The following is a 13,643-nucleotide window of genomic DNA, read 5'->3' as shown; positions in this document are numbered from 1 at the left end:
AACTGCCCCGTCCGGGGTAGCTTTTTATTGGGGAACTGTGTACTAGTGGTTCCAAAAGTCTTTCTTCATCTTTTGACTTCGCGCTACCCCTTCTGCCCTCGTTCAGGGCAGTTTTATCTTTGTGAGCAGTCTTACTGCCTGGGGCTCCACTGCTGCTCCTGGGTGTTAACCCTGATGCTCCGTCTGGGGAACATTTAAGGTCCGAGACCGTGGAGGATGCGCCATTTCTCGATGTCTTCTCTGAACACGCCGGACATAAAATGGTTGAAATCAAAGCCTGAGTTTTGAGATTCGCCCCAGAAGAAACTTCCCCAGCCGGGTCAGTTTGATCTCTGGGATCCGACGGAAACCCGTCCCAAAACAAGTCTCTCTCAACGTCCTTGGAGCTTGAGAAACGACTCAGCCTGTCAACAGAAGAATCTTCCCCAGCCGGGTCAGCTTGCTCTCTGGGAACCGATGGAAGCCCGTCCCAAAACAAATCTTTCTCAACTTCCTTGGAGGTACTTTCGACTGAGTCGTTTACAGGAAAGAAATGGTCAAAAAGTTTCTTCATACCTGTTGACACCAGGTATCCTACTCCAAGACCGAGTGGCAAAATAAAAAGGTTTTTCATCCTGGAAACAAAAAATCTTTACTACACACAAAACCTGAATCTCATTGAAGCGTTTGGATTCTAACTGATGTGTTGACATTCAAGCATTCAAAGCCTCAGAACGTCTTTGATCTGTTGTGATGTTCATGATGTCATCAGTGAGGTCACTGTGGCTCTGGGTCCTGCTTCTGGTCGTTGCTATGGAAACGATCAGATCAGTGACCAAATATTTAATAAGTTGGTTTTTTTCCATTTATTTAACATGTATTGATTAACAATAGATTTCTACCTTGGTTTTCTGTACCTGCTGCCATATAAATTGTCTTTATCCATTATTAATTTGGTTCTGGGAGGAAATTGTTTAGATTTTATAAACATTTGCAGAACAAAATTTTCTCTAATCTTTGTTAACTCTCTGTTAATGATCACATTTTATATATTTTATACTACCTTGTTCTGAAATTGTTAATATCAGTAATGATGTAATTTGTTGCACAACTAATATTAGGATTGATTAAACTCAGATCTTAAACAAATAATAAATGAATAGAAAAGTATCACATATGTAGATAGATCAATAAATAGATCTATAGATAAATCTATTTATCGATTGATCTATCTATAGATCTATATAAATAAATATATATTTATATATATAGATGGATAGATATAGATTGATATATATAGATACGTAGATATAGATATATCTTTTGATTGATAGATGGATAGATATATCTATTTATATATAGTAATTGTATTATTAATAATAATAATAATTATTATTATTAACATCCATCCATTATAAATCACACTAAATCTTTTTGGACTGTGGGAGGAAGCCGGAGCGCCCGGAGAGAACCCAAATATGGACAATGGAGAACCAGAAAACCCCATGCAGACAGAACCAGGCTGGGATTCAAACCCAGGACTTTCTTACTGCAAGGCAGTAGTGCTGCCCACTGAGCCACTGAGCAGCCCTGATGTTTTATGTACACCAAAGGAGAATTTAGAAACTAATTAACCAAACAGTGATGACTTTAGATTGTGGCAGGAAGCCGGAGCGCCCGGAGAGAAACCTGCAAACAGGATGTTAACTTTTGATAGTTTATTCACAAAATTCAATGTTTCTTCCTCCTCTAAAAAAACAACTTTGTTGTTTTGGAGGTTAGTGGCAGGAGAAACCATTAGGTGGGATTTTCTGTGGAGTGTGGCGTTTCTCTTCATGTGTTTGCTTCTCATTATGAATCCTGCTTTTGTACACGTTTTCTTGAGAACAGGTTCAGAAAGCTTTAAAAACTGAGAACCATTTCTGAACCTGTTGGGAAATTTTACAGAGGTTGTCCTCGGCAGAGGACGTCTTTATGGCAGCTGGAGTCTCAGGATGATCTTTGCGCTGATCCTAGAAAACTTCACAATCTCTATCAGATTTTCTTTTAGGCAATCGGAAACATCCGTTCCCAAAACTTTTCGTCATCTTCGGAGGTTGAACTATCCCATTCGGGGCAGTTTTTCTTTTGGGGAATCGGAAACATCCGGCCCCAAATTCTTTCCTCCTCTTCCTCTTCTGAGGTTAAACTGCCCCGTCCGGGGTAGCTTTTTATCTGCGAACTGCGTACAAATTGTTCTGATCGTCTTTCCTCTTCTTTTGCAGGTGATCTACCCCGTCCGGGGTAGTTTTTCTTTTGGGGAATCGGTAACATCCGATCCCAAGTCTTTTCCTCATCTTCTGAGGTTGAACTATCCCAAAAGGGGTAGTTTTTCTTTTGGGGAATCAATAACATCCGGTCCCAAATTTTTTCCTCCTCTTCTAAGGTTAAACTGCCCCGTCCGGGGTAGCTTTTTATTGGGGAACTGTGTACTAATGGTTCCAAAAGTCTTTCTTCATCTTTTGACTTCGCGCTACCCCTTCTGCCCTCGTTCAGGGCAGTTTTATCTTTGTGAGCAGTCTTACTGCCTGGGGCTCCACTGCTGCTCCTGGGTGTTAACCCTGATGCTCCGTCTGGGGAACATTTAAGGTCCGAGACCGTGGAGGATGCGCCATTTCTCGATGTCTTCTCTGAACACGCCGGACATAAAATGGTTGAAATCAAAGCCTGACTTTTGAGATTCGCCCCAGAAGAAACTTCCCCAGCCGGGTCAGTTTGATCTCTGGGATCCGACGGAAACCCGTCCCAAAACAAGTCTCTCTCAACGTCCTTGGAGCTTGAGAAACGACTCAGCCTGTCAACAGAAGAATCTTCCCCAGCCGGGTCAGCTTGCTCTCTGGGAACCGATGGAAGCCCGTCCCAAAACAAATCTTTCTCAACTTCCTTGGAGGTACTTTCGACTGAGTCGTTTACAGGAAAGAAATGGTCAAAAAGTTTCTTCATACCTGTTGACACCAGGTATCCTACTCCAAGACCGAGTGGCAAAATAAAAAGGTTTTTCATCCTGGAAACAAAAAATCTTTACTACACACAAAACCTGAATCTCACTGAAGCGTTTGGATTCTAACTGATGTGTTGACATTCAAGCATTCAAAGCCTCAGAACGTCTTTGATCTGTTGTGATGTTCATGATGTCATCAGTGAGGTCACTGTGGCTCTGGGTCCTGCTTCTGGTCGTTGCTATGGAAACGATCAGATCAGTGACCAAATATTTAATAAGTTGGTTTTTTTCCATTTATTTAACATGTATTGATTAACAATAGATTTCTACCTTGGTTTTCTGTACCTGCTGCCATATAAATTGTCTTTATCCATTATTAATTTGGTTCTGGGAGGAAATTGTTTAGATTTTATAAACATTTGCAGAACAAAATTTTCTCTAATCTTTGTTAACTCTCTGTTAATGATCACATTTTATATATTTTATACTACCTTGTTCTGAAATTGTTAATATCAGTAATGATGTAATTTGTTGCACAACTAATATTAGGATTGATTAAACTCAGATCTTAAACAAATAATAAATGAATAGAAAAGTATCACATATGTAGATAGATCAATAAATAGATCTATAGATAAATCTATTTATCGATTGATCTATCTATAGATCTATATAAATAAATATATATTTATATATATAGATGGATAGATATAGATTGATATATATAGATACGTAGATATAGATATATCTTTTGATTGATAGATGGATAGATATATCTATTTATATATAGTAATTGTATTATTAATAATAATAATAATTATTATTATTAACATCCATCCATTATAAATCACACTAAATCTTTTTGGACTGTGGGAGGAAGCCGGAGCGCCCGGAGAGAACCCAAATATGGACAATGGAGAACCAGAAAACCCCATGCAGACAGAACCAGGCTGGGATTCAAACCCAGGACTTTCTTACTGCAAGGCAGTAGTGCTGCCCACTGAGCCACTGAGCAGCCCTGATGTTTTATGTACACCAAAGGAGAATTTAGAAACTAATTAACCAAACAGTGATGACTTTAGATTGTGGCAGGAAGCCGGAGCGCCCGGAGAGAAACCTGCAAACAGGATGTTAACTTTTGATAGTTTATTCACAAAATTCAATGTTTCTTCCTCCTCTAAAAAAACAACTTTGTTGTTTTGGAGGTTAGTGGCAGGAGAAACCATTAGGTGGGATTTTCTGTGGAGTGTGGCGTTTCTCTTCATGTGTTTGCTTCTCATTATGAATCCTGCTTTTGTACACGTTTTCTTGAGAACAGGTTCAGAAAGCTTTAAAAACTGAGAACCATTTCTGAACCTGTTGGGAAATTTTACAGAGGTTGTCCTCGGCAGAGGACGTCTTTATGGCAGCTGGAGTCTCAGGATGATCTTTGCGCTGATCCTAGAAAACTTCACAATCTCTATCAGATTTTCTTTTAGGCAATCGGAAACATCCGTTCCCAAAACTTTTCGTCATCTTCGGAGGTTGAACTATCCCATTCGGGGCAGTTTTTCTTTTGGGGAATCGGAAACATCCGGCCCCAAATTCTTTCCTCCTCTTCCTCTTCTGAGGTTAAACTGCCCCGTCCGGGGTAGCTTTTTATCTGCGAACTGCGTACAAATTGTTCTGATCGTCTTTCCTCTTCTTTTGCAGGTGATCTACCCCGTCCGGGGTAGTTTTTCTTTTGGGGAATCGGTAACATCCGATCCCAAGTCTTTTCCTCATCTTCTGAGGTTGAACTATCCCAAAAGGGGTAGTTTTTCTTTTGGGGAATCAATAACATCCGGTCCCAAATTTTTTCCTCCTCTTCTAAGGTTAAACTGCCCCGTCCGGGGTAGCTTTTTATTGGGGAACTGTGTACTAATGGTTCCAAAAGTCTTTCTTCATCTTTTGACTTCGCGCTACCCCTTCTGCCCTCGTTCAGGGCAGTTTTATCTTTGTGAGCAGTCTTACTGCCTGGGGCTCCACTGCTGCTCCTGGGTGTTAACCCTGATGCTCCGTCTGGGGAACATTTAAGGTCCGAGACCGTGGAGGATGCGCCATTTCTCGATGTCTTCTCTGAACACGCCGGACATAAAATGGTTGAAATCAAAGCCTGACTTTTGAGATTCGCCCCAGAAGAAACTTCCCCAGCCGGGTCAGTTTGATCTCTGGGATCCGACGGAAACCCGTCCCAAAACAAGTCTCTCTCAACGTCCTTGGAGCTTGAGAAACGACTCAGCCTGTCAACAGAAGAATCTTCCCCAGCCGGGTCAGCTTGCTCTCTGGGAACCGATGGAAGCCCGTCCCAAAACAAATCTTTCTCAACTTCCTTGGAGGTACTTTCGACTGAGTCGTTTACAGGAAAGAAATGGTCAAAAAGTTTCTTCATACCTGTTGACACCAGGTATCCTACTCCAAGACCGAGTGGCAAAATAAAAAGGTTTTTCATCCTGGAAACAAAAAATCTTTACTACACACAAAACCTGAATCTCACTGAAGCGTTTGGATTCTAACTGATGTGTTGACATTCAAGCATTCAAAGCCTCAGAACGTCTTTGATCTGTTGTGATGTTCATGATGTCATCAGTGAGGTCACTGTGGCTCTGGGTCCTGCTTCTGGTCGTTGCTATGGAAACGATCAGATCAGTGACCAAATATTTAATAAGTTGGTTTTTTTTCCATTTATTTAACATGTATTGATTAACAATAGATTTCTACCTTGGTTTTCTGTACCTGCTGCCATATAAATTGTCTTTATCCATTATTAATTTGGTTCTGGGAGGAAATTGTTTAGATTTTATAAACATTTGCAGAACAAAATTTTCTCTAATCTTTGTTAACTCTCTGTTAATGATCACATTTTATATATTTTATACTACCTTGTTCTGAAATTGTTAATATCAGTAATGATGTAATTTGTTGCACAACTAATATTAGGATTGATTAAACTCAGATCTTAAACAAATAATAAATGAATAGAAAAGTATCACATATGTAGATAGATCAATAAATAGATCTATAGATAAATCTATTTATCGATTGATCTATCTATAGATCTATATAAATAAATATATATTTATATATATAGATGGATAGATATAGATTGATATATATAGATACGTAGATATAGATATATCTTTTGATTGATAGATGGATAGATATATCTATTTATATATAGTAATTGTATTATTAATAATAATAATAATTATTATTATTAACATCCATCCATTATAAATCACACTAAATCTTTTTGGACTGTGGGAGGAAGCCGGAGCGCCCGGAGAGAACCCAAATATGGACAATGGAGAACCAGAAAACCCCATGCAGACAGAACCAGGCTGGGATTCAAACCCAGGACTTTCTTACTGCAAGGCAGTAGTGCTGCCCACTGAGCCACTGAGCAGCCCTGATGTTTTATGTACACCAAAGGAGAATTTAGAAACTAATTAACCAAACAGTGATGACTTTAGATTGTGGCAGGAAGCCGGAGCGCCCGGAGAGAAACCTGCAAACAGGATGTTAACTTTTGATAGTTTATTCACAAAATTCAATGTTTCTTCCTCCTCTAAAAAAACAACTTTGTTGTTTTGGAGGTTAGTGGCAGGAGAAACCATTAGGTGGGATTTTCTGTGGAGTGTGGCGTTTCTCTTCATGTGTTTGCTTCTCATTATGAATCCTGCTTTTGTACACGTTTTCTTGAGAACAGGTTCAGAAAGCTTTAAAAACTGAGAACCATTTCTGAACCTGTTGGGAAATTTTACAGAGGTTGTCCTCGGCAGAGGACGTCTTTATGGCAGCTGGAGTCTCAGGATGATCTTTGCGCTGATCCTAGAAAACTTCACAATCTCTATCAGATTTTCTTTTAGGCAATCGGAAACATCCGTTCCCAAAACTTTTCGTCATCTTCGGAGGTTGAACTATCCCATTCGGGGCAGTTTTTCTTTTGGGGAATCGGAAACATCCGGCCCCAAATTCTTTCCTCCTCTTCCTCTTCTGAGGTTAAACTGCCCCGTCCGGGGTAGCTTTTTATCTGCGAACTGCGTACAAATTGTTCTGATCGTCTTTCCTCTTCTTTTGCAGGTGATCTACCCCGTCCGGGGTAGTTTTTCTTTTGGGGAATCGGTAACATCCGATCCCAAGTCTTTTCCTCATCTTCTGAGGTTGAACTATCCCAAAAGGGGTAGTTTTTCTTTTGGGGAATCAATAACATCCGGTCCCAAATTTTTTCCTCCTCTTCTAAGGTTAAACTGCCCCGTCCGGGGTAGCTTTTTATTGGGGAACTGTGTACTAATGGTTCCAAAAGTCTTTCTTCATCTTTTGACTTCGCGCTACCCCTTCTGCCCTCGTTCAGGGCAGTTTTATCTTTGTGAGCAGTCTTACTGCCTGGGGCTCCACTGCTGCTCCTGGGTGTTAACCCTGATGCTCCGTCTGGGGAACATTTAAGGTCCGAGACCGTGGAGGATGCGCCATTTCTCGATGTCTTCTCTGAACACGCCGGACATAAAATGGTTGAAATCAAAGCCTGACTTTTGAGATTCGCCCCAGAAGAAACTTCCCCAGCCGGGTCAGTTTGATCTCTGGGATCCGACGGAAACCCGTCCCAAAACAAGTCTCTCTCAACGTCCTTGGAGCTTGAGAAACGACTCAGCCTGTCAACAGAAGAATCTTCCCCAGCCGGGTCAGCTTGCTCTCTGGGAACCGATGGAAGCCCGTCCCAAAACAAATCTTTCTCAACTTCCTTGGAGGTACTTTCGACTGAGTCGTTTACAGGAAAGAAATGGTCAAAAAGTTTCTTCATACCTGTTGACACCAGGTATCCTACTCCAAGACCGAGTGGCAAAATAAAAAGGTTTTTCATCCTGGAAACAAAAAATCTTTACTACACACAAAACCTGAATCTCACTGAAGCGTTTGGATTCTAACTGATGTGTTGACATTCAAGCATTCAAAGCCTCAGAACGTCTTTGATCTGTTGTGATGTTCATGATGTCATCAGTGAGGTCACTGTGGCTCTGGGTCCTGCTTCTGGTCGTTGCTATGGAAACGATCAGATCAGTGACCAAATATTTAATAAGTTGGTTTTTTTCCATTTATTTAACATGTATTGATTAACAATAGATTTCTACCTTGGTTTTCTGTACCTGCTGCCATATAAATTGTCTTTATCCATTATTAATTTGGTTCTGGGAGGAAATTGTTTAGATTTTATAAACATTTGCAGAACAAAATTTTCTCTAATCTTTGTTAACTCTCTGTTAATGATCACATTTTATATATTTTATACTACCTTGTTCTGAAATTGTTAATATCAGTAATGATGTAATTTGTTGCACAACTAATATTAGGATTGATTAAACTCAGATCTTAAACAAATAATAAATGAATAGAAAAGTATCACATATGTAGATAGATCAATAAATAGATCTATAGATAAATCTATTTATCGATTGATCTATCTATAGATCTATATAAATAAATATATATTTATATATATAGATGGATAGATATAGATTGATATATATAGATACGTAGATATAGATATATCTTTTGATTGATAGATGGATAGATATATCTATTTATATATAGTAATTGTATTATTAATAATAATAATAATTATTATTATTAACATCCATCCATTATAAATCACACTAAATCTTTTTGGACTGTGGGAGGAAGCCGGAGCGCCCGGAGAGAACCCAAATATGGACAATGGAGAACCAGAAAACCCCATGCAGACAGAACCAGGCTGGGATTCAAACCCAGGACTTTCTTACTGCAAGGCAGTAGTGCTGCCCACTGAGCCACTGAGCAGCCCTGATGTTTTATGTACACCAAAGGAGAATTTAGAAACTAATTAACCAAACAGTGATGACTTTAGATTGTGGCAGGAAGCCGGAGCGCCCGGAGAGAAACCTGCAAACAGGATGTTAACTTTTGATAGTTTATTCACAAAATTCAATGTTTCTTCCTCCTCTAAAAAAACAACTTTGTTGTTTTGGAGGTTAGTGGCAGGAGAAACCATTAGGTGGGATTTTCTGTGGAGTGTGGCGTTTCTCTTCATGTGTTTGCTTCTCATTATGAATCCTGCTTTTGTACACGTTTTCTTGAGAACAGGTTCAGAAAGCTTTAAAAACTGAGAACCATTTCTGAACCTGTTGGGAAATTTTACAGAGGTTGTCCTCTGCAGAGGACGTCTTTATGGCAGCTGGAGTCTCAGGATGATCTTTGCGCTGATCCTAGAAAACTTCACAATCTCTATCAGATTTTCTTTTAGGCAATCGGAAACATCCGTTCCCAAAACTTTTCGTCATCTTCGGAGGTTGAACTATCCCATTCGGGGCAGTTTTTCTTTTGGGGAATCGGAAACATCCGGCCCCAAATTCTTTCCTCCTCTTCCTCTTCTGAGGTTAAACTGCCCCGTCCGGGGTAGCTTTTTATCTGCGAACTGCGTACAAATTGTTCTGATCGTCTTTCCTCTTCTTTTGCAGGTGATCTACCCCGTCCGGGGTAGTTTTTCTTTTGGGGAATCGGTAACATCCGATCCCAAGTCTTTTCCTCATCTTCTGAGGTTGAACTATCCCAAAAGGGGTAGTTTTTCTTTTGGGGAATCAATAACATCCGGTCCCAAATTTTTTCCTCCTCTTCTAAGGTTAAACTGCCCCGTCCGGGGTAGCTTTTTATTGGGGAACTGTGTACTAATGGTTCCAAAAGTCTTTCTTCATCTTTTGACTTCGCGCTACCCCTTCTGCCCTCGTTCAGGGCAGTTTTATCTTTGTGAGCAGTCTTACTGCCTGGGGCTCCACTGCTGCTCCTGGGTGTTAACCCTGATGCTCCGTCTGGGGAACATTTAAGGTCCGAGACCGTGGAGGATGCGCCATTTCTCGATGTCTTCTCTGAACACGCCGGACATAAAATGGTTGAAATCAAAGCCTGACTTTTGAGATTCGCCCCAGAAGAAACTTCCCCAGCCGGGTCAGTTTGATCTCTGGGATCCGACGGAAACCCGTCCCAAAACAAGTCTCTCTCAACGTCCTTGGAGCTTGAGAAACGACTCAGCCTGTCAACAGAAGAATCTTCCCCAGCCGGGTCAGCTTGCTCTCTGGGAACCGATGGAAGCCCGTCCCAAAACAAATCTTTCTCAACTTCCTTGGAGGTACTTTCGACTGAGTCGTTTACAGGAAAGAAATGGTCAAAAAGTTTCTTCATACCTGTTGACACCAGGTATCCTACTCCAAGACCGAGTGGCAAAATAAAAAGGTTTTTCATCCTGGAAACAAAAAATCTTTACTACACACAAAACCTGAATCTCACTGAAGCGTTTGGATTCTAACTGATGTGTTGACATTCAAGCATTCAAAGCCTCAGAACGTCTTTGATCTGTTGTGATGTTCATGATGTCATCAGTGAGGTCACTGTGGCTCTGGGTCCTGCTTCTGGTCGTTGCTATGGAAACGATCAGATCAGTGACCAAATATTTAATAAGTTGGTTTTTTTTCCATTTATTTAACATGTATTGATTAACAATAGATTTCTACCTTGGTTTTCTGTACCTGCTGCCATATAAATTGTCTTTATCCATTATTAATTTGGTTCTGGGAGGAAATTGTTTAGATTTTATAAACATTTGCAGAACAAAATTTTCTCTAATCTTTGTTAACTCTCTGTTAATGATCACATTTTATATATTTTATACTACCTTGTTCTGAAATTGTTAATATCAGTAATGATGTAATTTGTTGCACAACTAATATTAGGATTGATTAAACTCAGATCTTAAACAAATAATAAATGAATAGAAAAGTATCACATATGTAGATAGATCAATAAATAGATCTATAGATAAATCTATTTATCGATTGATCTATCTATAGATCTATATAAATAAATATATATTTATATATATAGATGGATAGATATAGATTGATATATATAGATACGTAGATATAGATATATCTTTTGATTGATAGATGGATAGATATATCTATTTATATATAGTAATTGTATTATTAATAATAATAATAATTATTATTATTAACATCCATCCATTATAAATCACACTAAATCTTTTTGGACTGTGGGAGGAAGCCGGAGCGCCCGGAGAGAACCCAAATATGGACAATGGAGAACCAGAAAACCCCATGCAGACAGAACCAGGCTGGGATTCAAACCCAGGACTTTCTTACTGCAAGGCAGTAGTGCTGCCCACTGAGCCACTGAGCAGCCCTGATGTTTTATGTACACCAAAGGAGAATTTAGAAACTAATTAACCAAACAGTGATGACTTTAGATTGTGGCAGGAAGCCGGAGCGCCCGGAGAGAAACCTGCAAACAGGATGTTAACTTTTGATAGTTTATTCACAAAATTCAATGTTTCTTCCTCCTCTAAAAAAACAACTTTGTTGTTTTGGAGGTTAGTGGCAGGAGAAACCATTAGGTGGGATTTTCTGTGGAGTGTGGCGTTTCTCTTCATGTGTTTGCTTCTCATTATGAATCCTGCTTTTGTACACGTTTTCTTGAGAACAGGTTCAGAAAGCTTTAAAAACTGAGAACCATTTCTGAACCTGTTGGGAAATTTTACAGAGGTTGTCCTCTGCAGAGGACGTCTTTATGGCAGCTGGAGTCTCAGGATGATCTTTGCGCTGATCCTAGAAAACTTCACAATCTCTATCAGATTTTCTTTTAGGCAATCGGAAACATCCGTTCCCAAAACTTTTCGTCATCTTCGGAGGTTGAACTATCCCATTCGGGGCAGTTTTTCTTTTGGGGAATCGGAAACATCCGGCCCCAAATTCTTTCCTCCTCTTCCTCTTCTGAGGTTAAACTGCCCCGTCCGGGGTAGCTTTTTATCTGCGAACTGCGTACAAATTGTTCTGATCGTCTTTCCTCTTCTTTTGCAGGTGATCTACCCCGTCCGGGGTAGTTTTTCTTTTGGGGAATCGGTAACATCCGATCCCAAGTCTTTTCCTCATCTTCTGAGGTTGAACTATCCCAAAAGGGGTAGTTTTTCTTTTGGGGAATCAATAACATCCGGTCCCAAATTTTTTCCTCCTCTTCTAAGGTTAAACTGCCCCGTCCGGGGTAGCTTTTTATTGGGGAACTGTGTACTAATGGTTCCAAAAGTCTTTCTTCATCTTTTGACTTCGCGCTACCCCTTCTGCCCTCGTTCAGGGCAGTTTTATCTTTGTGAGCAGTCTTACTGCCTGGGGCTCCACTGCTGCTCCTGGGTGTTAACCCTGATGCTCCGTCTGGGGAACATTTAAGGTCCGAGACCGTGGAGGATGCGCCATTTCTCGATGTCTTCTCTGAACACGCCGGACATAAAATGGTTGAAATCAAAGCCTGACTTTTGAGATTCGCCCCAGAAGAAACTTCCCCAGCCGGGTCAGTTTGATCTCTGGGATCCGACGGAAACCCGTCCCAAAACAAGTCTCTCTCAACGTCCTTGGAGCTTGAGAAACGACTCAGCCTGTCAACAGAAGAATCTTCCCCAGCCGGGTCAGCTTGCTCTCTGGGAACCGATGGAAGCCCGTCCCAAAACAAATCTTTCTCAACTTCCTTGGAGGTACTTTCGACTGAGTCATTTACAGGAAAGAAATGGTCAAAAAGTTTCTTCATACCTGTCGACACCAGGTATCCTACTCCAAGACCGAGTGGCAAAATGAAAAGGTTTTTCATCTTGGAAACAAAAAATCTTTACTACACACAAAACCTGAATCTCACTGAAGCGTTTGGATTCTAACTGATGTGTTGACATTCAAGCATTCAAAGCCTCAGAACGTCTTTGATCTGTTGTGATGTTCATGATGTCATCAGTGAGGTCACTGTGGCTCTGGGTCCTGCTTCTGGTCGTTGCTATGGAAACGATCAGATCAGTGACTAAATATTTAAAAAGTTTGGTTTTTTCCATTTATTTAACATGTATTGATTAACAACAGATTTCTACCTTGGTTTTCTGTACCTGCTGCCATATAAATTGTCTTTATCCATTATTAATTTGTAGGCCTGTCACGATAGCAAATTTTGCTGAGCGATTAATTGTCTCAAAAAATTATTGCGATAAACGATAATATTGTCTGAAGACCTTTTTACACTGATTTAATGGAAATGACGTAATAATGCAGGCGATTTCCTGCCAAAGATAGATACACTTTATTTTCAAAAGAATATTTAACACTGGAGCTGATAAACTAAATAAACAAAACAACCAAAAACAAAATGGATTCTCAGTCTCCATTAACAAAAAATGTACTTGATAAAAACTAAACAACATAAAGCCAAAGTGGAAATAAATACTGCATTCAACCAAAAGAGTGCAGATTATGAAGTCTGTATATTATGTTGCCCTTCAGTAATAATTAGATTTAAATAGAGAAGATGGGCACATCGACTACCTGATGCAATAGTTCACACTACATGATTTTTTGCTCCTATTTTTCCCCTTACAACAATCTTAAAACGTTGGTCTTTCTAAGATTATGTGGTGTGTTACGGTAGATCCTCGTTGCCGCTCCGATCTAAATCAGGTTTTCCCCGACTGGGATCTTAACGCAGCCTGTTGAATGTGACAGGCAGCCAATCAGAAAGCGTGGATTCTCCTCCGTGTTTTCTGAGGGGAAATTACGGAGGGGAATCCCAAACAGCTGACACGGAGCAACCCGAAGTC

General features: G+C 40.1%; 1 protein-coding gene across 1 annotated transcript in view; it reads left to right on the top strand.

The window, feature by feature from the left end:
- fech (ferrochelatase) overlaps positions 1 to 13,643 on the top strand; it is a 39,421-nt gene that overhangs the window by 15,518 nt on the left and 10,260 nt on the right. The gene's annotated exons all lie outside the window — the stretch shown is intronic.

Source organism: Xiphophorus hellerii, chromosome 8 (assembly GCF_003331165.1).
Source record: "Xiphophorus hellerii strain 12219 chromosome 8, Xiphophorus_hellerii-4.1, whole genome shotgun sequence".
Classification (NCBI taxonomy): Eukaryota; Metazoa; Chordata; class Actinopteri; order Cyprinodontiformes; family Poeciliidae; genus Xiphophorus; species Xiphophorus hellerii.
The sequence above is the reverse complement of the archived record's forward strand: the minus strand, read 5'-3'. Positions and strand labels throughout refer to the sequence as shown.